Source organism: Nesoenas mayeri (genome assembly GCF_963082525.1).
Source record: "Nesoenas mayeri genome assembly, chromosome: 4".
Classification (NCBI taxonomy): Eukaryota; Metazoa; Chordata; class Aves; order Columbiformes; family Columbidae; genus Nesoenas; species Nesoenas mayeri.
The window spans coordinates 6,508,833-6,536,830 of NC_137540.1; positions in this window are offsets into that span (position 1 = coordinate 6,508,833).

The following is a 27,998-nucleotide window of genomic DNA, read 5'->3' on the forward strand; positions in this document are numbered from 1 at the left end:
CCTGGTCTCAAATGCTGGTAGTGAATACAGAAGTCATCAGGACCTAAACCTTGCACAACAGGTACTATTCTCCTTGTTAAGAAGAAGTACATGGTTTAAGTGTGCAACTGTTGCGATTCCCATATATTTTGTTGTCCACTTCAGTATCTTGTATTATATCTGCTGCAATATCAGGAAGCTTTTTTCCTGCAGGGCCTAGATGGATTCTGCATACTTGAAATAGCATGAGGAGTTTAGAATGATGTTTATTTATGAGTCTGGAGTTTTATGTCCCTATCTGAACTAAACTGCTTGAGCTTCTGAGTGTCACTCGTTGCTCATCAGAAAGTTGTCTCTCCAGACAACGCACATTGCTCCCAATTTAGAAGAGTGAGCAAACACATCTTAAGTGTAACAAAATTGGAAGGGGCTGACAAAACAAGTACAAGAATGATTCAAGGTCTCACTTAAATTCAGTTAACTTGCTTTCTTCAAAAGGAAGATTAGAGAGGAGGAGATTGATACCATTGCATGCCTATCTGAGAAGAAAAGGAGACTGATAAAGGCTGTTGAAACCAAGCAGATAAAATACAAGATCCAATGGCTGAACCTGTAAAAATTCAGTTTAGAAATCAGAAGTGTATTTCTTTTGAGCGAAGGTTAACCATTCAACCAGCCAACACAGAGCTATCATTGACTGTCCATCACTTGAGATCTTTAATTCAAGGTTGGTTGTTCTACAAGAGTAAATATTCTGTCTCAGACAGCTCCTGAGGCACTGTAGAAAACATGGATTAATGATCTACAGCCTAAATTGTGCAAAGAGCCTGACTATGTAATTTTAACAACATTTGGCCTTCAAAATTTATTAATATTTAGGATCAAGTTAAGCAGGTGAATAATTCCTTCTCTATTTGCTAATTTCAGTGACTTTGACAGGACAACTGAATGGCTCAGATTTGAGCATGAGATTACATGTAATACTGACAGAGACTGCAATTTGAATCTGTTGGAGGTAACAGATGTCTCTCTAAATAAATTTGATCATGCAGCAGCTACATATCCTATTGCATTTTCAAGAACAAGGAACATTTCCCAGTTGTCACTGACCTTTTTTGTCCCTTCTCAGGAAAGTCTCCTTAGAGATTTGGATCTGCTTGTAGCTGAGAGTCAACTACACTTTACAGAATCTGTTATAATAGAATATTTAAAATACTTTAAAAGTAAAAGAAACTTGGAAAGTTAAATTATGTTTCTATTCATCTGACTTCATTCCAAGTCTGTAATGCCTATTACACATCAACTGGGTTATATTTTGAGACTAAGCAGTAAGCAATGTTCTGGAGGTCTATATAATTTTTGACCTGATGCATCACAAAAGGGAGATTTATATTGACGAGCTCATACCTAAGACATCACATCAAAACTATGCCACGCTCTTTCTCAAATTCATTCTTGCTTTCTTAAAGTCTTTTAAAGAGTACATCATTTTATGCTATATAAGTCTCTCACTAAGAGCCTTGGAGCTTTTTATAGGTTTTCCAGATTCTCCAAAAATTTCTCCCATAAGTAGGAACTAACCTGCCTCAGGCTGGGCTCCAAGTACCATGTTTCATACACCACATCTTCCAGGTGAGTCCCACAATTGACACAATGGCTTTCTGTGCATAGTACTGCAAAGTTAAACCTAAGTGCACACTTAAAAGCCACTTCACCAAGAAAACGCAGTTTTCAAAAGTGTGTTTTGGTTTTTTAAACGCTTCATCATGCAGTTTACAGCACCTTCCAGGAGGTACAGGAACAGCAGGATTGTAAGACAGTGAATATGGCGGGTATACGCATGTGCATGTATTTAAATATATAAAATCCTCACACCAAAAATGTCAGGAAGGCTGAGAAAGGCCTTCAAGTCTTCTTTGTAAGCGAAGCGTGAAGAAAAGACTTCAGTCACCTCATAGAAAGATCCTGCCTAGTAGTACAGTATAGGAGGTGGATTTCAAATTCAAATTCTTTGCCTTATATACATGCCTTATATACATATACAGTCATGTGGGTGCATGAGTGCATATAACACATACACATCACGTGTGCTTTCTTTGCACTCTCAGGGTGTTGTGCATGGATTTTTGCTCTCCTTGCCCGAACGCTGACAAGACCCCTGGGAGCCTCTACACTGACCTCAGCAAACGCTGCTCTGGCATCTCAAAAAGCAGCAGGGGGGCAATCTGAACTCCAGTTACATTGATTCCAGTGGCTTCCAGGAAGGCAAATGAGAAACTTTTTTCTTTTTCCTGAATGCAGAGCCTTCTGAACCTTTCGAGGAAGCCTTTGAACTTCCATTAAACGAGATCTGTTTAATGTTTGGGTCTGTTTAAGGAGAGGCAGTCAGATAAACCAGGTCAATGTTGAATTTACTTGCTTCCAACACCTCTACAAATAATCACATCTCCCTGAACACCTCTGTAGATAATTATTGAATTAGACATTCAAAGAGATGACTGACAAAGAGAAATAAGGCAAATAAAGACAATCTATCCTTTTTCTAGACAAATATAAAACAAAGGAGCTTTATGTGTTCTGCTGCCTACCATAAGCATTAAACTCTTCATGGCTGACATGTCTCTGGAGCTGAAAACTGTTGGCAAAACATTGCTTTCCTTTTTATTTTTTTGTCTCAGTCTAAGAAAATGAGATATGGTTTCTGTATTAAAGTGCTTTGAAATGAGTCACCTACAGCAGAGTAATCTGCCATATCCATTTGGTAACAATAGAAGATACATCAATTTTCATTCTTATCAGAAGTCACCAGTCCGTAAGTATTAGTGGCGCCTACTGAATTTTATCCAGAGACCTAACAGAAAACATCTGTTCTTTTACTTCACAGCAAATCAATAGATTAAATCAACATTCTCTTTTCTCCTTTATTCTGTTCATTAAAGGCATAAGTTTTGTTTCATTTTTCTTCTATTTCTTTTAATAACTCACTTCTTCTTGCAAGTAAAATCCTGGTATATTACAGAGATTTCTATGTCTCTTTCTGGGCTTACCTGGGGAGACATATATCTATGCTCTAGCAAAAGACAAGCAGAATTATTTTTGAGGCACATATTTACAAAGAGTTTGGTAAAATTATACCTAGTATTTGGACTGAAGCCCAGCAATACTTTAAAAAAAAGGTATTAAACCAAAAACATACTAGGACAGACAATGCTTATTGCCTTTTTCCAAGACTATAACTCATGCTACAAAATCTGGTGCTATTACTAAAAAATCCATCTCTGACCTCATACATTTCACCAATGTGCTATAACATCACAACTGCCATGTACAATGTGCTTTGTGGAGTCACCCACATTACGATGCTGGCTTAGACAACTCACGACTAGATTCACAACTGAACTGTATTTGTACACATTGTATCATCTCACCCATACTGTACAATACAGCCTAATATCCAGTCTAATGTGCTTATAAATGAAAAGCACTCTTTGCTTAGAATCACAGAAGCATAGGATCATTTTGGTTGGAAGAGACCCTCAGGACCATCAAGTCCAACCATAACCTAACCCAACCTAACTCTAGAACTAAACCGTGTCCCTAAGAACCTCATCTAAATGCCTTTTAAACCCCTCCAGGGATGGTGATTCCACCACTGCCCTGGGCAGTCTGTTCCAATGCCTCACAACCCTTTCCGTGAAGAATTTTTTCTTAATATCCAATCTAAACCTCCCCTGGTGGAACTTGAGGCCATTTCCTCTTGTCCCATCACTCGCTAGTTTGGAGAAGAGCCCAAGCCCCTCCATGCTCCAACCTCCTTTCAGGCAGTAGCAGACAGCGATCAGGTCTCCCCTCAGCTCCTGTTCTCAGGCTGAACAGCCCCAGCTCCCTCAGCCGCTCCTCATCACACTTGTGCTCCAGCCCCTCACCAGCTCCGTTCCCTCCTCTGCACTCTCCCTAGTACCTCAATATCTTTCTTATGATGAGGGACCCAAGACTGAACACAGGATTCAAGATGCAGCCTCACCAGTGCTGAATACAGGGGGACAATCACTGTCCTGGTCCTGCTGGCCACACTACTCCTGATACAAGCCAGGATGCTGGTGGCCTCTTGGCCACCTGGGCACATTGCTGGCTCATGTTCAGCCAGCTGTCAATCAACACCCTCAGATCCCTCTCTTCCAGGCACTTTCCAGCCACTCTTCCCTGAGCCTGTAGCACTGCCTGGGGTTGTTGTGACCCAAGCGCAGGACCTCGCACTTGGCCTTGTTGAACCTCAGACAACTGGCCTCAGCCCAACAATCCAGCTGGTCCAGATCTCTCTGCATGGCCATCCCATCCTCCAGCAGATCAACACTCCCACCCAGATTGGTGCCATCTGCAAACTTACTGAGGGTGCACTCAGTCTCCTTGTCTAGATCATTGATAAAGAGATTACACAGAAGCGGCCTCAGTACTGAGCCCTGGGGAATACCACTCATGAACAGCCTCCAGCTGGATTTGGCTCCATTCACCGCAACTATTTGGCCCCAGTCCTCCAGCCGGTTCTTTATCCACCACAGAGTACACCCATCCAGGCCACGAGCTGCAGCTTCTCCAGGAGAATGCTGTGGAATACAATGTCAAAGGCTCTACTGAAGTCTACATACATAACATCCACAGCCTTTTCCTCATCTACTAGGTAGGTCACCTTGTCGTAGGAGGACATCAGGGGTTCAGCTTAAATAGCAGACAAAACTAGGTACTTCTGGACTAATAGGGAGAGATATTAAGGTAGAAGTGATCAAAAAACGAAAGCAGAAACTGTCTTTCTGCTATACACAGCAGAATTAGTATTAAAAGTTATTACCAAAATAGCAGAACTAAGAATTTTTTCTACTTGTGTTGGTGTTAAATATGCATAAATTTAGCCTGAGTATTACAATATTTTCCCTGAAAAGACAGCTCCATGTAAGGATCTTTATAATTAAGCTGAGAACAAGTCTGAGTACACAGCTTGCACCTTTTCTCTTACCCGTTCAGATTCCACAATGCTTATGCAGTCTGATATGAAGCTGAAATATGACGAAATGTAAGTGATCACATCTACTTTTCCTTCTAATAGGTAGATGTAAATAAAACACAGGAGAGGCATGTTCGACTTGAGTTGAAATTATGTTATATTCATGATATGCATTGGACAGGTGATATGAAAAGTGTATGATAGTTTTATTTCCTTACGTATGAGAAGTTCATAAACATAAACACAGCCAATCTATAATAAGGCAATATATATATATATATAAGTATATAAAATGGTTTACATCATCCAGCAAAGGTAAATCACTGGCTGATCTAGATAGCAAGTGTTCTGCTAGAAAACTTCATAGTACATTGCATATGTACTACAACCTTACAATTATTTGGATCAAGCTTTTAGCCCCACGTTGTGACTGAGTTAAGCCACAGTAAATCAAATTTGGTTTTGGCTTTGTGACTTTGAAACACGCAATATAGCAAACCCAGAAACACATCATTTCAAATTTTTCACAGTATCACAGTATCACAGTATGTTCTGGATTGGAAGGGACCTCAAAAGATCATCTAGTCCAATCCCCCTGCTGGAGCAGGAACGCCTAAGTGAGGTTGCACAGGAACATGTCCAGGTGGGTCTTGAATGTCTCCAGAGAAGGAGACTCCACAACCCCCCTGGGCAGCCTGTTCCAGTGCTCTGTCACCCTTACTGAGAAGAAGTTTCTTCTCAAATTTAAGTGGAACCTCTTGTGTTCCAGCTTGATCCCATTGCCCCTTGTCCTATCATTGTTTGCCAACGAGAAGAGCCTGGCTCCATCCTCATGGCACTCATCTTTTATATATTTATAAACATTAATAAGGTCACCCCTAAGTCTCCTCTTCTCCAAACTAAAGAGACCCAGCTCCCTCAGCCTTTCCTCATAAGGGAGGTGCTCCACTCCCTTAATCATCTTGGTTGCCCTACGCTGGACCCTCTCCAGCAGTTCCTTGTCCTTCTTGAACTGAGGGGCCCAGAACTGGACACAATATTCCAGATGGGGTCTCACCAGGGCAGAGTAGAGGGGAAGGAGGACCTCTCTCGATCTACTAACCACCCCCCTTCTAATACATCCCAGGATGCCATTGGCCTTCCTGGCCACAAGGGCACAGTGCTGGCTCATGGTCATCCTGTTGTCCACCAGGATCCCCAGGTCCCTTTCCCCTACACTGCTCTCTAATATGTAATTTCCCAACCGATACTGGAACCTGGGGTTGTTCCTGCCCAGATGCAGGACTCTACACTTTTCCTTGTTAAATTTCATTAGGTTATTCCCCGCCCAAATCTCCAGCCTGTCTAGGTCTCGCTGGATGGCAGCACAGCCTTCTGGCGTGTCAGCCACTCCTCCCAGCTTAGTGTCATCAGCAAACTTGCTGATAGTACACTCTATTCCCTCGTCTAAGTCGTGAATGAATATATTGAATAATACTGGCCCCAGTACTGACCCCTGAGGTACTCCACTAGATACTGGTCTCCAACTAGACTTCGCACCATTGACTACCACTCTCTGGCTTCTCTCCTTAAGCCAGTTTGTAACCCACCTCACTACTCTATTGTCTAGACCACACCTCTGCAACTTAGCAACTAGGATGCTGTGGGAGACTGTGTCAAAGGCTTTACTGAAGTCAAGGTAGACCACATCCACGGCTCTGCCATCATCCATCCACCTTGTAACATTCTCATAAAAGGCTATGAGGTTGGTCAAGCATGACCTACCCTTGGTAAAGCCATGCTGACTGCCCCTAATAACCTTCTTATCCTTGATATGCCTTGAGATGGCACCAAGGATAAGTTGTTCCATTACTTTCCCAGGGACAGAGGTGAGGCTGACCGGTCTATAGTTACCCGGGTCCTCCTTCTTGCCCTTTTTGAAGATTGGAGTGACATTTGCTTTCCTCCAATCCTCGGGCACCTCTCCCGTTTCCCAAGACTTGGCAAAGATGATGGAGAGCGGTCCAGCAATGACCTCAGCCAGCTCCCTCAGCACCCGCGGATGCATCCCATCTGGACCCATGGATTTATGGATGTCCAGTCTATTTAATTGCTCCTTAACCCAGTCCTCATCAACTAAAGCAAGCTCCTCCATTGACCTCGCTTCATCTGGGGTCTCAGGGGTACAGGGCTCCCCAGGACAGCCTCCGGCAGAGTAGACAGAGACAAAGAAGGCATTCAGTAATTCTGCCTTCTCTGTATCTTCCGCCACCAGGGCACCCACCCCATTCCTCAGTGGGCCTACATTGCCTCTGGTATTAGTTTTATCCGCTATGTATTTGAAAAAGTTCTTTTTGCTGTCCTTGACCCCTCTCGCCAGCTGTAATTCTAAGGAGGCCTTGGCTATCCTAGCTGCCTTCCTACATCCTCTAACAGCAGCCTTATATTCCTCCCAAGTGGCCAGCCCCTGCTTCCATGACCTGTAAACTCTCCTCTTCTGCTTGAACATACCCAATAGATTCCTATTCAACCACGCAGGCCTCCTGGCTCCCTTCCTTGACTTCCTACGTGTGGGGATGCTCTGATCCTGAGCGCGGAAGAAGCAATCTCTGAATGCAATCCAGCTCTCTTGGGCCCCTTTTCCTTCAAGCAGTCTTGCCCATGGGATTTCCCCCAGCAATTGCTTGAAAAGGCCAAAGTTAGCCCTGCTAAAGTCCAGGGTTGCAATTCTACTTGCTATTCTGTTCCTGCCACACAAGATGCTGAACTCCACCATCTCGTGGTCACTGTAACCCAGGCAGCCCTCAACCTTTACTGCTTCGACCAGACCCTCCTTGTTAGTGAGGATGAGATCCAGCAGTGCACCTCTCCTAGTCGGCTCCTCCACCATCTGCATGAGGAAGTTATCATCAATGCACTGGAGGAATCTCCTGGACTGTGGCTGGCTGGCTGAATGGTCCTTCCAGCAAACATCAGGGAAGTTAAAATCACCCACAACAACCAGGGCCTGTGACTGCGAGGCCACTCTCAGCTGCCCATAGAAGGCCTCATCAACTTCCTCAGCCTGATCTGGTGGCCTGTAACAGACGCCCACAACAGTGTCACCCCTGCCAGCCTGCCCCTTGATCCTGACCCATACACTCTCAACTCGCTCATCATCCACTCCTGGGCAGAATTTAGTACATTGTAGTTGCTCTCTCACATAGAGAGCAACTCCACCACCACGCCTGGCTGGCCTGTCTTTTCTGAAAAGGGCATAGCCATCCATGACCACATTCCAGTCATGTGAACTGTCCCACCATGTTTCTGTAATTGCCACCAGGTCATAATCTCCCAGCCGAACATAGGATTCTAACTCCTCCTGCTTATTCCCCATGCTGCGCGCATTGGTGTACAGGCATTTCAAGGAGCGAGCAGAGCACTCCCATTTCTCCCTAGGAGCATAAGAGGCCATCTGGTCCTCATCAGTTCTAGAATGCTGCCCCACTGGGACAAGCCCAGCTACAACCCCATCCCCCTTCGAGCCTAGTTTAAAGCTCTCCAAATGAGCCCAGCTAATTCCTGCCCCAGCATTCTTTTGCCCCTCTGAGATAAACCTTTCCCACGTGACACTGTCCGGACTGGTGTCTTATAGAACCAACCATTATCAAAAAATCCAAAGCCCTGCCTGTAGCACCACTCTTGGAGCCAACCATTTAGAGAATGAATTTTCCTATTCCATCTCACATCGTCACTTGAAGATGGAAGGAGTGAAGAAAAGATCACTTGAGCCCCTGAGTCTTTCACCATCCTTCCCAAGACCTTGAAATCATTCTTCATTGCCCTCAGACTACGGGAAGCAGCTTCCTTCAATTTAGTGCAGCACCATGAGAGCCTTGCCAGTGCCAGTGAACTGAACTCCCCACAGCTTGAGGTGAGGGTTACGAGGGTTTTGGTTGAGGAAAAGAAATTAGTGGAAATTAATTGAATATGGTGTCAAGGCAAAAAGAGGTGGAAATAAAGAAACACCTCTTAGGACAAGAGAAGAGGCAGAGAAAGGCAAAAAAACCACCAGTGAAGTGCCAGCCCACAGCCAAGCAAATGTTAGTCTGGAATGGTGCAATGGCTGAGCACCCCAGACTTGGGATATCTTGTCAACCAGGAAGTGAACTGATTTAACTGTCATCTGATGAATGACAGAACAGCAAAGTCATTCTACAAGTGGGATATTGTTGCTTTCTATCTCAGTTCCCATGAACAAAGCAGATTTTTTTCATTTGAGATTTCTCTTTGTTAGCTATTAAAATAATAATGCATCACTTGCTACTGAATAAAAACAATAAGAAACGGGAGGACCCACAATAACTGAAATAAAACTCTATAAAATAATTAAACCTCAGACCTACCCAAATGCTGACATCAAATGTGTAAAAGTCATTGATAGTTCTTTGTCTCATTATGGGAAACAGAGATTGATGAAACACAGCTGTGTTCACAGCAATTGATGGCATACATCATCATTTCCACAACATTCACATTAAATTACTTAGCAGCTATAGTGCCAGTATAGATTATGGGATAACCCAGTCTTTTCTTTTAATCTCAGGCATCTGGAATTTCGGGGTCAGATGAACCTTCTTTCCTTCCTCTTTTTTTTTAGGCAAGATAGACGAAGAATACTGAAGACATGAGAATACCAAGTCTCATCTAAGGAATATGTATTCACATCACGCTCAAAAATAACTTCTGAAGTAATTCTTAAATTTTAACAGTTGGATATATTAGTATCCAACTGCAGGAGCACAGGAAAAGTGAGAGATGCTTAGACTAACAAGAAATTTTAAAAAATCTTGTAAAAGTATATGAACCACAGCTGTGTCACTTGCCCGTTTTCATTGCATTAGATGAACTAGGAGCATCGTACTCTCAGAAACACAGCTGAAGTCACAGAAGGTCCAAATGATCCCTTCTAACCAAAACTAGATGGTGCTTAAATGCAAGACCATTCTAGACCATATTAAGTTGATCCTGGAATCACAACTGAGATGCTTAAACACAGGAACTTTGAGCACTGAGGGATTCAGCTGAAATCTAGCTGATGCGATTAAAACTGGGCAAGTGCTTTATTTGCCAGTTCAAGGATTCACAGACAGGTTCTGTACCTAAAGGAACTTTTATTTTGAAAGTAGATTGTGATACTACTGTGTTAAAAACAAAAGGCAGCAAATGAATGTGCATTTAAACAGGAGGGCAGACTAATAACGAGAAAACCCTGTATTTGCAAGTTATTGTTCTCAAAAATTAAATTCAGCATCATATCTAATAGAGCAATAACACAAGGAAACAGCAAGGTAAAGAGAATGTCTTCTAATACTGGCAAACAGTAGTTTAGACTAAACCACGGTGTAAAGTGTGAATAATAAAAATAAGAAATTTGGGATCTCCGGTGGACTAAACTCTATAAAAAAGCAATAGCCCCAGGAAACCATAAGAGTAAAACCACTTGACCATGTTATTGATTTTATGAAAATATGTTCCAGAAAACCCCCAACTCAGACATGTACATGTTTTCGTGCCATAAAGATCCTTTATGTTCTACAAAATTTGAGTTTCACACCATTTCATTTTACTAAACTTTGAGGTGATTGTTACATTACAGCTTTTTTTCCTGGTGTGGGTCCTTGGGTTGTTATCAGCTCCATTTACAATCCCATTTTTATAAACTTCTTAGCAAATGTTATAAAAACCCTAATTGAACTACTAGCTAGTTCAGTAATAAAGAAATAGCACAATTTCACCTAAAGCAAGTTAAAATCATCAAGGTCATTAAAGCTGCTTAGCACTCAAAGTAGATTCTGGTTTGTTGTTTGGTCTTTGTATTTCTGTAAAGGCAGTTCAGATTTATGAGCTTCATCACAATATCTTAAAAAACTACAACTCAGCTGGACCAAACAAACAAACAAAAATCTCTATGTATCTCCTATTTCTATAAAACTTTCCACTGCTATTGATGATAGCAAATGTCTGTGGCCTACCTGGATACAGGTTGTGTTATATTTATTTCCCCAAAAATTAAAAACCTGTGCATACCACAGCTACTATTTTAACCAGAGCAGAGCCAAGCTGCTCTGTTTGCACAACATCCCATCCAAGTGTTCATTCTGAACTGAGAACACTTAGGTGCTCCAGTACATTAGCTAGAAAGATGCAACAATTAATCCAACGCAAGGGGATGATATTCCATCTCAAAGCATATCCCAACAAACACCTCTTCCAGCCTGCTGGAAAGAAATGGCCAGACAGTACCTCCTTTACAGAAGTCATCACCTCCCATAGCAACACTGCTTGTAACAGGACAGAACCAGGTAGCAAATAAGAACAGATGTAGAGGAGCAAGAATTGAACATTGTCTTCTAGGATCTCTCAGAGACAAATGAATAGAACCATTGAGCACATGTCGTTTATTCCCCTTAGTCAATCTTGCATAGCAAACTACTGTAAAACGGCAGGACTACTCAGGGAGAAACAAAAAGTGATTCTTTCACGCCAGCTGAGATTTTCTCCATGTAGCAAGACATTGCCTACCTGGAAAGTACTCTGAATGTTCTGTTGGTTTTTTTGGTTTTCAGTCTTAAATACCTAAACAAAATCATATGCTGCAACTAATAAACTCAAGGCAATGCTTCATCTGCTTTAGCCTACGTCTCAATCGTCCCAGGACGTTCACGAACCCAGATGATCTAGGGCAGCCAAAACATACCATTGAGCAGATCATTCCATCATTTCTTGAGGAAAAAAAATAGACTCATTAACCTATTGTATATATTTGTAGACAGAGAAAAATACAGCTGTGCAGAGTTTTCCTCAGAGAGAGGAGAAGCAGCCCAGACCATTTTCCAGGCTGGGTGCTAAGATTTCACACTCCCCAGTTTTGGCAGTTTGCTATATGTCACAATGACATCTCTGTTTTCTGTCAAGGCCAGATCCTATTTTTTTTCCCCTTTCTTCTGTATTTTCTATGTTTGGGGAAACACTTCTCTATCCTATGAACTTTGTCTACAAATACTTCCCTACCTGAAGTATTTGTCCTACCTGAAAAAGCACTTTGCAAGTCCCTAAATCCCCATTCTAATCAGAGGTCCCACGGTCTGATTTTTGCAAGCAGTAACTGAGCCATACTGCACTGTGACAAAGCCACTCAGCAGTCATACAACTCTGTAGCAGCCTAGTATATGGCTGGTTTTAATGTGATTGCTTGTTCCATTGGCCAGATGCAATTGCAGAGCCTGGGGAACAGTGATGTATGGCAGTAGACTATATTTTCATTTTTACTTCATTTTTGATCCTCTGGTGAGCTGTAGTAGAATGTGTATTTGCTGCTTTAGCTAGGTTGGGCTGGAATCTAATGTGACACACATTGATAAGTAAGGACAATTCTGTTCTGCATTCACTTTTGCTGTGCTCTCATGTACAGTTGAAAACAACAGAATGAAAATGCAGCATAATTGCTGATATTTTATGCCTCAGAGTAATTTCTCCATGCCTTGCATCTTCACCGCTGTTATTCTAAAGGCTGAAATCACTGCCACCAATTCAACCTACGTTTGAATACCCTGCCAGAAAACTCCTTTAAAGATCTGCACAAAAGCTGCCAGGCAAATTACAAAGGCTGTTGCCTTTCCCCTCTCATAGCACCAGTCACAGTGCCTTTCCATGCTCCCCACAATCAAGTACATCTCTAAGAGCTTACTGTATTTCTTAAATAGCTATATTTTTAACTCCATCTGCCTACATCATATACTTACCGTGTTACATATCTACATACATCAGATGAGTGACTCAGTACCTCCTGCCCACAACAGAGCATGAAAAAGGGATATCTCCTTGTTGATCACCATTGCTATGAGCAACCACAAGTAGCAAGTATTCTCTCCTGACCCCATATTCTTGCATACCCCAAGCTGTGTCTGTGACAAGTGAGCCATTCAGGGTTTCAAGTGCGTCTTGTTCTTCCTTCTTAAAAAGCGCTCTGTCAGTGCAGAAGCAGGTGACACCTTACAAGAGTATTTTTGATGTGTAAATGGCTGCAGGGGCCGCTCTCTGGGTGGGCTGTTTCCGAGACGGGAAAATCCCCAAGACTAGCTCTGCAGAGGCCAGCAGCGCTTACACAGGGAGCAAGACAGCAGCAATGGATATCACAGTAACTGCGCTGGCAAATTCCTCCCTCCTCCCCAAGCATCTGTTCTACATGTGTTGAACAGATATTCTTTGTCTCTTGTCCAGCAAACATGCGAGTGAACCCGAGTTCCCCCAGGGAATGAAGGGATACAGGAGAAGTCAGCATAAAGATTTGTGCTGGAAGGATAAAAGATAACAGCCTGCCAAACTGTAGACCTTTAAAGCTTAACACTTTCTTTCAAATTTGCTCTCACACTGCTATCCACTGCCAAAATATAAGAAGTTTGTGACCCCAACTTACGTTTACTGCTTCTTATCAAGACATTTCAGATGAAAGGAAAATGGAAAAAGTACAGCGTATAAACAGAAAAATCTAATTGGTAGCTATTTGTATCTTAAAATCACAGAGAGATCTATTCAACTTATAGCAATCACAACTGTGCAAGACAACCTACAGACTCAGGCTAACATTTTCTTTGCACAGGTGACTTGATTACGTCCCACACATACACACACACACCCCTTCCTTCATCCTCCTTGAAAAGTTTCAGTTCACATTTTAATCCTGATAAACTCAAAATGCCAAGACATCAGATCTTGTGTAGTTGAATGCCCAAGACACCAAATCATAAGAACTTAATATAACTTCATGTAGAATCAAAGAGTAATACAAGATCACCCAAAAAAGCACAAACTAAAATGTTGGGGGGCGGGGTTTAGCTTAGGACACCCCATTAAAGCATTGTGCAAAGGTTTCCAAGCTCCCTGCAACAGAACTGTACTTCTCTGAATCCAGCTAAGTCAGAGGAGGACAATCCCTGGGGGATAAAAAAATTGACAACTAAAACATATCAGCATAGTATGATAACAAGACCATGCTGCTTTCAGGTCCCAAGTCCCTAGATAAGAGATTTAGTTGGTAACATCTGTCTATACTGGTCATTCTGGAGTCAGGCCCATGCTTCAAATTCACAATGTAGACAAATTTGCCTCAGTTTTCAGACTGTAGCACATGTTAAAACACTAGTATTTTAGACTTTGTTTTGAGTAATTCACACATTTTATGAAAATAATTTCCATTAGAGGAAGAAAAGGTGGCCTGAAAACCATTGTTTTGTTGCTCCCTGAACAGAAAGACTGCAAATGAACATCCTGAGGGATATAAACCACGTGCTGAGGTAAAAATCTTCAGGTACTTCACAAAAGAATTTGGGAGACTAATACAGGTGCCTGAGGTATAAAAATGATGGCTCAAATTGTTAACAAATGAATTGAGTCAATGAATATTTTAAATTTTGCTCTGTTGTACTGCTGTCAAAAAATGCTGACCTACTCTCCTCTCAGGAAGCAACTTAGAAGACCATGAGACAGGATGAACATTATTTTAGAGACTGAGAGGCACCTCACTTTGATATTTTGGAATGGTATTTACTTAAAGGTAAAACAAATGATCAACACAGGAAGCAGACAAGAAAAGCAAAAAAGTGACGGGCAGTGGAGACAATGGGGAAATTTGGGACAAAGACCATTTGTAGAGCTGAGATGGCAGGTCCTGCTTCCATAGAGAGGCAGGAGGAGGAAGCTCTACCTGACTGCTGCACCAGGGAAGCTTTGTTCCCTCCATACTCCTATTTCTAGCTGCCTCTAGATGCTCTAGCATCACCTTCAGGGTTTCCATGGGCCTAGTGCAGGCAGATAAGACACAGTGGAAGTTGCTGGAAGTCATCCCATGCCTTGTCTGCACCTGGAGCCAGCCCTGCACAAGCTGGATGAGAGACAAGACAGTCGGCTGCTTCTTCACACCCCCATTTCTGGCAGAGAGGGCTGTAGTACAGTAGCACCAGTTCCTACAAAACAACCTGTGACCCCCTGGTCCACCTACAGAAGAGCATGCAGCAAGTGTCAGAGATCACCTGGATCCTCCATCCTTCAACCTGTGTGTTTGTTCATTACAACTCTCTTCTCACAAAGGCCACCCAGAAGCTGACTAAGAGGAAAATCCACTAGCTACTGCTCACCTGGTCTGAATTTTAGAAGGTGAACAAAGATGGTTCATATCCTATTATGAATCCCCCATGCTCTCCTGCCCCACAGTCTATTCCGTTGTTGCATTTCATGTTGAGTACAGATCCACGTTTTGACGTTGTGCATGGTGGAAAGTCTCCTGGTTTTCTGGAATTCATTACAACCTTGATCCATTCCAAGCATACTGGAAAGCATGAAACAATAGAAAGGGCCTTCCAACTGTCACCTTGGATTTGTCATAAAATGTGGAATATTATGGGAAAACTTATAAGAGGTGAAATATATCCCTTCCAAACTGGCAAAATAAGCAAAACAACACTTCATCATGTTTAACTGGCTCTCAGGTGTTTCCCTATACCTTTTAGCTGCCATTGAGTGGAAGTTACCTACAGTAATTCTGGGTTTTAAGCTTTAGCAAGGGTCAAACCCATGCAAACAAAAATTCCAGTCACTTTAATATTATTACAGCATGATAAAAGATATATTTTAGCAGTAAGACTCTACTGCCTGTGTATATGCCATACATTCAGCCCACGGTGCATTTTTTAATACACTGTAAACAATTAAATTATTGAACTGTATCAGCTCATTTCTAAGTACAAATTCACTGCGCACCATCTATGAAATCTGTAGAACAGAAACTCTCAGGTCTGTTGGTCCATCTATGCAAAAAACTACTGTGATTCCTCCACAGTACTATCAAGACTCTCTGAAAACTCAAAACACAGCCATTGACTTCTGGTCTGAAGCAAAACAAAACATAGGCATTGCTGCAATTTAAAATGCCTTAGTTAATAATATTTTCTTCTATGTTTTAATGCAGCAGAGTGTGGGTTGGATGAAACCCAACAGGGAGTTTTTGACAACTTCTGCACAGTTTGAATCACCTGAACAATTGTAAGTGATCTGTATGATCAGTTGAATAAAATTGGTAATACAGGAGCTACACAAAATAGTCAAGAATTGACTCAGCAACTGTTCCTCATGTAGTCATTTTTGTCATTTAAAACAAACAAACAAAACAACTTAAAAAAATTAATGCTACAAGCCTTCTGCTGTTGGCTGTTTTTCCTCAGTATAGAAGCACTAAAATCCACATATCCACGTATTAATACCATAACATTTGAAGATCCTGAATCTCAACTGAGTCCATCTGTTGTGCTCAGAGTAAGATATTCCCATAAAATGCAGATGCAATAAGAGATGTACACTTGCAGTCTCATGCTTTGGTGTTTAGGAAAAAAAGCTAAACCTTCTGTCTTAAAGAAAAAATATCTCAGGCAAACCAACTAAGCACAAATGGCTTCGTCTTTTGATGTTGCTGGATCAAGCATTCTTTGCTGGCATGTTCAGAATCAAAAGAAACATCCTGATAATGAGACATAGTGTTTTTGTGATCTTTTTTGATTTCCTGTATTAACATTAATGAAATAAAGAAGGCAACATCTGAACTCTAAGGTCTTCATACTTGCTTAGCACATAAAAAAAAGGTCCTTTGTGGCCAAAAGAGAATTAAAAAAGTTACTTATACATCCCTTAGACAAATACCATATAAACTTGTTTTGTGATATGCAAACTTATTTCTCATTAAGTTTAACGTTCTCTACTCACTTTCCTCATCTATTTGCTCATGCTCCAATTATGTGAAAATTCACATAAACGTTCAGGCCACTTACATTGCTCATATCCCCAAAACAGGGTTTACCTGAAACTACCATGACACATAGGTACATACTTGGCCTATACACAGCAGGAATTTCACCTGTTGCTTGTGTATTTATGATCCTCCTATAGAAGGAAGACTTCTTAACAACACTCTCACTCCCTGGCTTCCCACTATAACAACAGTGAAAATAACCTTCCCTCAACTAGAATAGAGTTGGAATACAACTTTGGCAAGTCCCACTGCTCTGTATATCACCTCTGAACTAATTTCATGGGAGTCTTTATTTCTGTTGTTTGTTCATTCCTGACATGATGAAAATACAACAGTTCCAATTTTAAATGCAGAAACTAAAGACTAGCAATTTAAAAAATGTTCCAACTAAATGTTTTTAGAAATATTGAAAATTTTGAGTTCACTGAGGTACTTAAACATGGCCATAACTTAAAGGATATGAGTTGATTGTATTGGCTCCAAACAAGATTATCCCCAAACTGGAATTTTAGGTATATACAGATTTCCTCTGCTGTGAGTTAGAAAAACACCTTATTTGACTCTGATTTAATAAAGTATAGCAAATATGTGCTTAGGGATGATAGTTTCTCAGTTGATCAAAGAAGGTAAAGTCAGCCATTGCACAGAAGCATTCCTCATTGTTTAAGCTGCTTACCTGTGCTGTATAAAGAAATCTCTGCTTTGTATGGAGCTTTGAGAACAAGAGTCTTAGGTGAAAAATGGTGCCATGAGCACATTCCAAGAGTGATTTCACCTGTTCTGTCAGGAAATTAAACCCACCAGGGCAAAGTTACCCTCTCCAAATACATTTCAGCTAGCAAAATCATTCAGGACCAGTTAGATCCTTCATTATGCTTACCAATGGCATATTTGAGCTTGCTCTGAGCATCCTAAAATTGGATTTGCCATTTTATTTAAACAAACCTCATTTTGACTTCTCCTTGGCCTCCTATATATGTCAGTTCTGCAGCACAGTACAACCTTTGTAGCACTCAAATTGGGGGGGGAAGTTCCCCTTGCATTGTTTTATGATTATACAAAAAGTTACCCCCACATAGGTTTTCATATTGAGGCACAGGAGAAATTAGGTATGAGAATCTATGTTAGTTACAATTATTTCATTGAACTTAAAAAATAAGACAAAGCACTTTTAAAGCATCTGCAATTTTTTCATGTTATATTCACTACAAAAAGTATCCTTCACTTAGATATCAAAATAGTTACAGCAGTAATTCTGAGTGGGCCAGAACATGCTGAAAAAGAGCCTCATTCTTTGGACTTTCAGTTTAGTTACTTCATCGTTCCTATTAAAGCCTTATTTTTGGGTATCTGATTTCTCAAAGCTTATGCCTGCATAAACATTTAAGCTTCTTATTAATATAGCTGAGCTTATTTCTTTTTATCTTAATATATTCAGTACCTCAGAAGGCGCCACAGCTGGAATGCAGCTCTTGGATATGATCATAAGTGCTTCAAAGGGAATGGGAGAGGTCAGCATGCCTGAAAGAAAAGATATTGCCACTGCCAAGGACCAAAGAGGTTGTGACAAGACACGAATACAGAAGTTAATATAGAAAAGGAAAGACAGCTAAGAAAACCAGGGATAGAACCATCAGGTTCTAGTGGTAGGGAAGTTAAAATACTTTGCTTTCTGAAAAACAACAACAGAGTAAATTCAACAAACAAAAAAAGCCTTCACGAGAGGCAAGTGAAAGCTGATAACCCAGTGCAGGGCTAAGAAAGAGAGATTCCTTACAGAAATCTGAATCAACTTAGGTAAAACAAAAGCACTCTAGAAATCTGTATTATTTCTGAAAAACAGTCCACACTTTTTGTCAAGCTAAAACATTGTGAGGTTCTCACATATTTGATAAGTTGATTTGGCTGTTTGTGTGTGCACATACACATACATACACATCTTTAATTTTTGGCTTTCAGCCATACTGGAAGTAGTAAAGTACCGGAGGAAAACGCTTGTTGCAAAACAAACAAAATGTATCAGTTTTGCTCAAAGTAATATTAGTAATCAGTGTAACTGAAATCAGCTTTTGCCCCTGGTTGGCTTAGAGGGAGCAAAGTTCTAAACTTATTAAGAAACTTCAAAGGAAATATGAAATGGAAAAGGTCTAATGAAAGGGGACATTTATATCGACTTTCAAGTAGTTTGTGCCCATATACAAATATTTGTTCAGGAATGATTTCTAATGAAAATTCTTCTTACTCAGTTCAGGCTTCATAGCATCTTTCAATTTTCCAAAGTTAGCCACATCCAGCACAATAAGCACTACAGATGTTGCAGTGTTTTTATGATGCAGACAGATGTGCTGTAGGTAAGCTCACCTCAACCATTTCAGTTGTGTATGTTTTGAGCCTCGTTGTTCTTGTCCCATTTGTTTCCCTACACGTTTCCATCTCTCCTCTCAGGTAAACAGTGCAAACCAAAAAAGAACACCTCAGATTTCACACATTCATACTTTACATGGTCCAAATATCCAAGCACTCCCACATTAACTCACCATCCTCAGCACGTGCAAAAACAACTCTCATATCTCTGTAAAAACTCCAGCTAACAAATGCTACATTTGATAGCCAAGTGAAATGACAAGCTGACAAAGATTGGTGAAGGACAGACAAGACAAGAGTCACTTTGTCCACTGAATTAATCAAGATAGCATCAGTTGAGAGGGTTTAACACATGCATGAACCTGCAACTGACACCTTCAGTGGTCCAGACTCACCAGTAAATTAAATCGTTTTTATAGGAAAAAAACCAAAAAGCTTTAGGAGAAACAGGGTAGAGACTGCAATTCCAGAAGACTAAATATTCTACTTTCCCCATTGTCTCACTAGTGTAGTCTTTAAATGGGTCTATGGTACATCATCCTCCAACTGTAGGTATGTTGTTGTTCTACATGAAACTGTTTGTTCATTTCCTACAGATTAGCAATTGCAGCTACAGATTCCTTGGGTTAGAGACCCGTAATAGCAACATAAAATGTAGACACTCAAAACACCTCTTTTACAACAGGTCTTAATAGCTGTTAAATATTACTTATTTTGGGATGTCCATCTCCAATAGTGATGCACTGGTGGCAAAGCAGTCCCACACGTACTCCAGATTCAGGACAAATCCAAAGTTTCTGGCAAAGTTCTTTGCCTCATGACAACTCAATACTTGCTACTCGCATCATGACACCAGAGACACTGAATGGACATGTTTACCCTTTATCCTGCTAAGAGAGAGAAACTACAGCCTGAGCAAAACCCAGACACAGCTAGGTGGTAAATGAAGACTGAAGAGCATCCACATCATAGATAATACAGATATTACCAGCAACGGTTATTTGTGCCTTGTTACTGTCTTGTAGAGGATGGTAACTATTGGAACAGGCACTGAATCATCAGAACAGATGAAGTCTGGAAACAGGTCCATCAGTGACCTTAGTCAGCCCGTGCAGATCACGCTCCTACACACAATTTCTGTGGGCAGAATTCTCCAAGGGCCACAAGTTCATGGGCCAGGTCCCTCTGAACTCCATGACTGGTAAAATGAATCTGATCTTTCACTATAGTATATTTAATTTGTTTTTCCATTTCTAGGTTTTGAACCTGAAGATAACTGGAAAATGCAAGTCTCACTTGTCATTTATGCCACAGACCAAATTTTTCCTACAATATATCTTGAATTGCCTTTTTAAAAAACAACTCTAAAGGCTGAGGGTTAAAAACTAGTCTCACTAAATATCACAGTATTTAGCATAAAAATTGCAAGGGTTACCAATCTTTGTTTTGAATGAATTCAGACAAAGTAATTCAGCTTTGGTGTTACAGTTTTTACAGGTTTGGTGTTAAAAGTTTTTTACACGCTCTTAAACAAAAATTTGCAAAGCATCAGTTTTAGTTTATTTTATTTCAATTAATTGTAACCTAGAAGCCTATATTATTAATCATTTGGGACGGCTCACAAACAGCAAAAATCCCTCCAAGCCTCTGACTTTCACACAGAGAATCAATACATCTATGCTCTTTCCAGACTTACATTAGAACTGTCTGGCTATTGTATTACAATTACTATCATAGTTCTGAAGCCAGGTTTAGTAAATAAGAAAGACTGCTGTGATTGAACTTGCATCCTCTAGTTAGAAGCATTCAGTTGCTTCATGAAAGAAAGAGCCCCTGACAGCAGAGTGCCTTCTAGCACAACAGCGGAGCAAAAAGTTGACTTGCAGATGGTCTAACGTCCTCTACTCATTCATTAGAAACACTTTTTGCAGCATTTGAGTTTTTCTTGATGACTCTTCACCCACATATTGATCACAGTTGACTCGACTTAGTTCACAGGAGGTTGATCATATAATGCGTTCAAACTATCGCTCTGCTGGTCTGCAGTTTAACATACAGAATGATAACCTATTTGAATTGACAATTCCTTTGTAAATTAGGCCAAAACACAAGACCAGAACACTGTGACTGCCTAGAAGGGCAACAAGTGACAAGAGCTTCATGTTGTCTATAAAACAAGCAGACTTGATGCTACTCACTCATGACTGGTGATTTCACTTTGGCCAGGACAAACAGGTATCTGCAGAGCAGCTGCTGTAGCCGCAATGTAGAGTATCTTCTCTGAATGGATTCGTGTGCCAAGACTGGGGAGTGGATGATGTAGAAAATAGCTCACCAAAGGAAAGAACAAAGCCACAACTACAAAGGTAAATAAGTCAGAGAGACTTGGCTCAATAAGATTTATAGGAGTTACCGAATCTTGACATGACTTCAACCATCCAAATGGTAAAAAAAATCAGAGCCATCGGTTGTTTAATGGTTTTATATATATATATATATTGTGTCACTTCAAAAAAATAGTATAAACTAGGTAATACTAATGTGTAAGAGGAACATGTTATCATACAGGGTAAACAAATACAGACCTGGAAAAACAGAGGTGGAATTTGGTTTCATAAGAATTTACTGCTCACTAGTGGCAGTGTGATTTCAGAAAAGCCAGCCCAAATGCTTACCACGAGTGACTTGCGCTATTCGTTATAATATCGCTTAGTTCTGCAAACCCAAGCAAACTGCACTGTCAAGTCTTCCCAGCTGTTTCTACTCTCCGGTGTTGCACAACTGGTCAATCCCACATGTCCTGCTGACTGTACACACTGCAATGCATTCTGGTGAGCACGAGCAGTGCGTGAATGAGAAACCGCAGAAAGGGAGAAGAGAAGGAAACAGCACAGATGACAAGGGGGAGAAAATGCATTGCTTGAGGTGAGGAGAATACACTTGGGTTTTTTAGTTTGAAAATTTTCTAACATCTGCCAAAAGACTGGGATTCAATCTCAGCTTTCACAGATCGAATCCTTAATCCAAAATACTAAAACCTGGGCAACTAACATTACATACCTCTATCCGCATGAAGGCATCAAATCAAATATCTGAATTTCCTTTACAACTCCCACCAAGCGGAATTATTTCAAATCACTGGAAGTAAATGTATACAGAAAAGCAGTTACTTAAATCTGAAATATGACTTACTGCCTCTTTCAAAACATTTTTTCCCAGGAAAAGTTACGTAAGGCAAGTAATTCTCGTTTACTATCTAAATCATCATTTCAGGAGAACATTTTGCTTGGAACCTTGAGTTCAGACAACTTGCAAGTTTGGTGTAAAGCCCTTTACTATTTCAATACTATTTCCACTACTGTTCAGCTGCTACCTCTTTCACTAGCTTTTCCTTTCTTTGTTTTCATCTCTTTTTCTAGGTGGAAAGAATTGGCCGGCCAGCCACATTTTCAAAATAAAGGTAACAGAAGCAGAGAAATCAAAGCTGGGGGAGAAATGCATTGACTTCTCTCTTATCAAGCACCAATCTACCCTTGCAGCAACACTGCTGTCACGCTGCTTCCCTCACTACCCCAGTCATTTAGTGCTTTCTTTATAAAAGTTATTCTGAGAGGGCCATAGAAGTGAAAGAGTTGTATAGAACAGTACAAAGTACAAGTGCTTAATGAAGATGTGGAGAATACAGGAACCTCCTAGATGTGCAGGAGGCCAAAGCATTACCCATGTTACTAGAAGTAAACAAAGTTTGATTGTCAATTTCTCTATTTTTTTTTCACCCAGTTTGGAGATGAAAGAAAGATCTGCTGTCATCCATTTATACTAATAATATATGATATTACTACACTACCACTACCTTAGGGAAATCTAGCCAGGACCATGACATGATGTATCTTCTGATACAGCACAGGCAGCACTCTGTGAGGCATAGCCTGGCTTGCACAAAAACCAGCTCTGGACAAGGTATGGAAATCAGAGTAAGAGCAGCCCAGAAAGAAGAGGTTTTGAGTCACGGTATTTCCTGGCTACTGTCAAGCAACACAAGGGCTCATTGCCGTTATCCAAAGCCTATGCTTTCTGAAGACTTTATTTCTGAGACTCTCTTTATGAGAAACCTTGATGTAATACATGCCCTCTTGCACTGGCCAGAGCTTGATCACTGTCCCCTTTTACTTCAACCAGAGCAGAAATGACACTAAAAAGACTCTCATTTAACACCAGATGAACTTGCAGCAGGACCCAAGCTCATACCACTCCATGGAAGACTCAGTTATCCTAATGTCAAGCATAATCAGTAAAGAAGGGCAACGAGAGTTTGCAAAAGAAGGGTTGGTAATAAATCTGTTTCTCGAGCAAGTACCTGCTATACAAGTATATGCACTACAACTCAGTACTTGGAAAACAGCTATTTATAATCATAGAGAGGGATTAGGCTCATTTTTCACATTCAGTACAAGACAGTTTCTCAAAACCAGACTGATGAAAAGGGTGAACGCTGAGTGTGAGGCCAGATGGAATATTGCCCTTTCAGATCAATGTAGAAAAATGGTCTTTTGCCAAACAAATAAATAGAGGGGGAAAAAGAAAGCAAGCCTAATTATAATAACCTTTCTAAGAAACATTTCCAAAAATACTTATTGGCCTTATCTGGAGTGGAAAGTTTCAGAAGGAGCACCAGAGGTGTTTTATTTTAGCTTGGCATGAGTAGGGAAATTATAGGAATTATTTCTAAGTGTGGCAAATGCAGCTGCTTCTCATAGACACAGTTTAAGGGTTCTACATAAAGCCATAAAACCCTTGAGAGGCTTGTAAAGAGCTGGCACGCTTTCATTTGAATTTAAGAACTTTTTTTGTTTTTAAAGAACCAGTTGGATTCTGTTGTAACAGAGCTCAAAGCAACACCATTAAGACGATAGTGGGAATACAGTAATCAGTTGCTCCAAAGAATCACCAGGCCTATTAAAATTACAACAATCCAAAGATTTCAAGTAATGAGAAAATGTGCCAAGGATTATAGCCTTCATTACTTTTAGCAAATCACAGTTACTGTACAGAAACAGAGAGAAACAATTCAGAAGAAGAAAAAAGTTAAATGCCTCATTAAAGCTTGTCAGACTCATCTTGTGACTACAGAAAACATTCCTGTTGTGTGTGAACTTTGGGTGGGAAGAGAGAGATACGAAGGCACAAAAAGAGCTTTGAACCAGGCAGAAGTAACGTTTCCCTTTGGGGGGTCATACCAGCCAGGGAAGGAATGGGAGGAAATGCTAATACACAAGCAGAAAGTTTCTCAGTTTTCAGCATGAAATTCTTCACAAAATATAAAAAGGGAGGAATGAAAAGTTGATAAATTCATTGCTGAAAATATTTATGTCATTTGTGATGCTGACACAATCAACAACCGTACCAGGTGGTGCAGTAATATACCAGTTTCCTATGAAAGCTGGGTTTTGACTGGATAGACCACAAACTTGTGCTTTAGGTGGAAATCTTTATGTGTTTGCTATCTATATTTTTGAAAGGCAGAGGTTTTCCAGTAAAACAAGATTTATTTCACCTAAATACTTTTACAAACAAGACGCAGGCTGGAAAGCAGCAGTAGGGCTACAGGGGTCGTTCTGGCTCTGGGATAAGTGCTGGGAGCTTTACCTGACCAGACACCAGGTACATTGTAGACTCACACTCAGGAAGCCCAAGTCCCTTTGGACCCTCTCACAGCTTACACCAAACAGGCACATAACTGTTCTTTCTCCTTCATCCATTTCTTTCCACTGCCTCACAGGAAAGCAGATCTGTCACAAGTTTGTTTAGGTCCATTCTGCAGATCTACAAAGTGCTTGCATCAAGGGTAATGGATGAGTATTTAGCATTTGAGACACTGCTGAAGATGGGACTTCCCCAAGGTTCATTCAGTGATTATCTCACATACTTCAAAAATCTCAGTTCTTTCCCTTTAAACTTCTGGCATATATTTTAAATTTCACTTCCAGTGTGCATACACCCCATGTTTATGATTTACTAGGAAAATTCCAACATAGTATTCAGGAAGAATACCATTTTCTGTTCTATGTATCATTCTTATAAAACCTTGTTGACTGTAGTTGCAGTTTCCAAGACTGCAGGAATTATTCTGTATAGTGCTAATCTAAAGCCGCAAACATAGTTCATTAAGAAAACATAAAAAGAGGCTCCATACATTTTAGAGATCTATCCCAAGCCAGAACCTCTGCATAATGCAGTTGAACCATTCATCCTAATATTTCATACAAAGATGAAAGACTGCAGTTTCAGCAAAGTGTGAATGTCAGTAAATGGCATCCCTGGCAGGCAGGAAATCATAGCTCTTGAACATAGGATATTTCACTTAAAATACTCTCTTCTGTATAAAGCAAGGATATTTTAGTTCAAGTATGTCAAACAAGCACTAAAATCATTGCATTTTTGCACAAGGGTTGTGAAATGACCAATAAAATCAAGCCACTTTCACCCCATACAGATTAAAAGAAGCACTTCAGACAGGACAGCATTCAGCAATAAATTATGAAATAAGCACAGCATGTGGAAGTGGAGCTTTTATCACTAGCAAATGTAATCAAGATGAAGAATTACTATTTTACAGCTATATTGTCAGGTACATTTCAAATGTCCTTCACTTTGCATCAGGTCTTTAGGCAAGGAGTTCACTGTTCCAACAACAGATTCACAACACCGGTCATCAGCTGATTCTGAATATAAACGGTTTGAATCATCACATGTGATAATATGAGAACAGAAAGTAAATATTCTTAGAGCACTACGACTCTGCCACTTCTCACTATTTGCAGCTCTTTGGCTTCAGCAGGCACTGGAACTGGCTTGAAGTTATGGGGAGCCACTGACTGTCCTTTATTTTAAGAAAGCCTATGATTTGCTTACTCTACAGCAACACAACACTATATAATAATCAAAAGAATAATGTGCATCCGACCTCATTTTTTCTTAAAAGTAGAGAAAAAAAGATAAATTAACCGTTGATGAATTTGAAAGCATATATTTCAGTGGTAAGGATGATGATTAACTCAGATTAGGCATATCAACTGCTAAACTTGTTTACTGTAACCCCAATGGGCATGCTGAGTCTTTTACTTTTAATAACAAGTATGTGATTTTCCCCTTAAAATTGTGTTTCTACAGATAGAGGACAAGCAGTCTAACTATATTTTATGCTAACACTCAACCCCCAAGTCACTGGTTTTATTTTCAGCCTATTGGTTGGAGACTTAACCCTCTCCTGTTTTTCTTCAGAACAGATAATAAGTAACTGTTCATACAATAGTGGTAATGACAACCAATTTCTCAGAGTCTACCAAAATGAAATATGTCTGCAATTTCCTACTTTCTGGGTACCCTTTTTCTCCTGTCTATCCAAAGCATCAGCATCAGCTTTATTCACTGCTTTGTTTTACAGCTGAGACTCTGCCAAGATTCATCATTTCCTGCTTACACAGCAATCTAAACCAGACCTTTTAATCAGATTCTCTATTGTGAATCTTTTTCCTTTTCACTTTTACCTAAGACTCATGAGCCCTGAGAATTAGAGAAGTGATGGTTTGTTTCCATCTTCTCCTCTCATTTCCTTTCTTTTATCACATATTCAAACATGATTTAAAAGGTGAATATACACAAAAATACAGAGATTGTATCTGAACTCATACCATATTTTATGCTGAGGCCACCAACTAAATCTAAGACAGCTTACATCCACAAATTTCTAGGCAAGGATCAGTTCAAGCCATCAGTTTAATATAGAACCTTTCAGCTACAGAACTCAAACCAAAAGACCAATATTTCACGTGCAAGTATTTTAAAACCTGGGCCCACACTTTTTAGAGAGCATTTTTCCCAAATTATTACTCCTTTGCAATTAAGAAAAGACCAAGGAATGTGATTTCCCCATAATTTAATTGTTACAAGAATTATCAAAAAAGAACAGGAAACTAAATACAGTTATTCCAAGCCATAAGTATCACGTTTTCTTAGGAAAGAGGAAAGCAATTTTCTGTATCTAACATATAGCAGTTTTAATGCAAACAAAATAAGAAAAAAGTCATTGGAATACATCCTCCCCCGATCTCTTACGTAGGTTCATGTTATCCACAGTAAAACACTGTAACAGTTTTACTGACAGTTTATGTCTTACATTACTGATAAAGAGATATCTATTCAAATAAGCTTGCTAACACTACATGTATCACAGTAGTAGAATCTTTATTAAGCACAAACTGGTATACGTGTCATTAGCGCACTGGGGGTGGTAGATACGATTTTTTACCACTAGGATGTTAGTCGGCAAGTTTATAACTAGTCATTTTGTTAACTACAGGCAACATTGGGTTAACAGAAAAGTCCTCAGCCTTCATTTTCTACAGTTACATGTTGGCAACTCCATCTCCTATTAACTTCTAAAAACTCAAAATCATTTCAAAACTTCTTTCATTAAAGATATTAGCGATTGAGTGGCTCAGGGAATTGGCTAGAGCCCGGTGTACAGTCCCTTCAATTTAGAACAACCTACCTCCTCGCTCAGAGTATTTGTTATTTGAAGGTTAACTTCCTTGTGGCACAGTCTGGTGGACTAAAAGCCCTAGCACAAAATGGGCTGAGAGCAAATTCACACTGCATTCAGGATCAGACTACATTCCATATACAAACTACCAAACTAACTAATATCCATTCTTAGAGCTGCATGACCAGGAGCAGGATGCTAGATGCAACCAACAAGCTGGGCAAATGGTTTGGAGATATCTCAGACTGTTACACTGGGAAATGACGAGCTCACAGGTTGCTGTTATCTTTATCCTT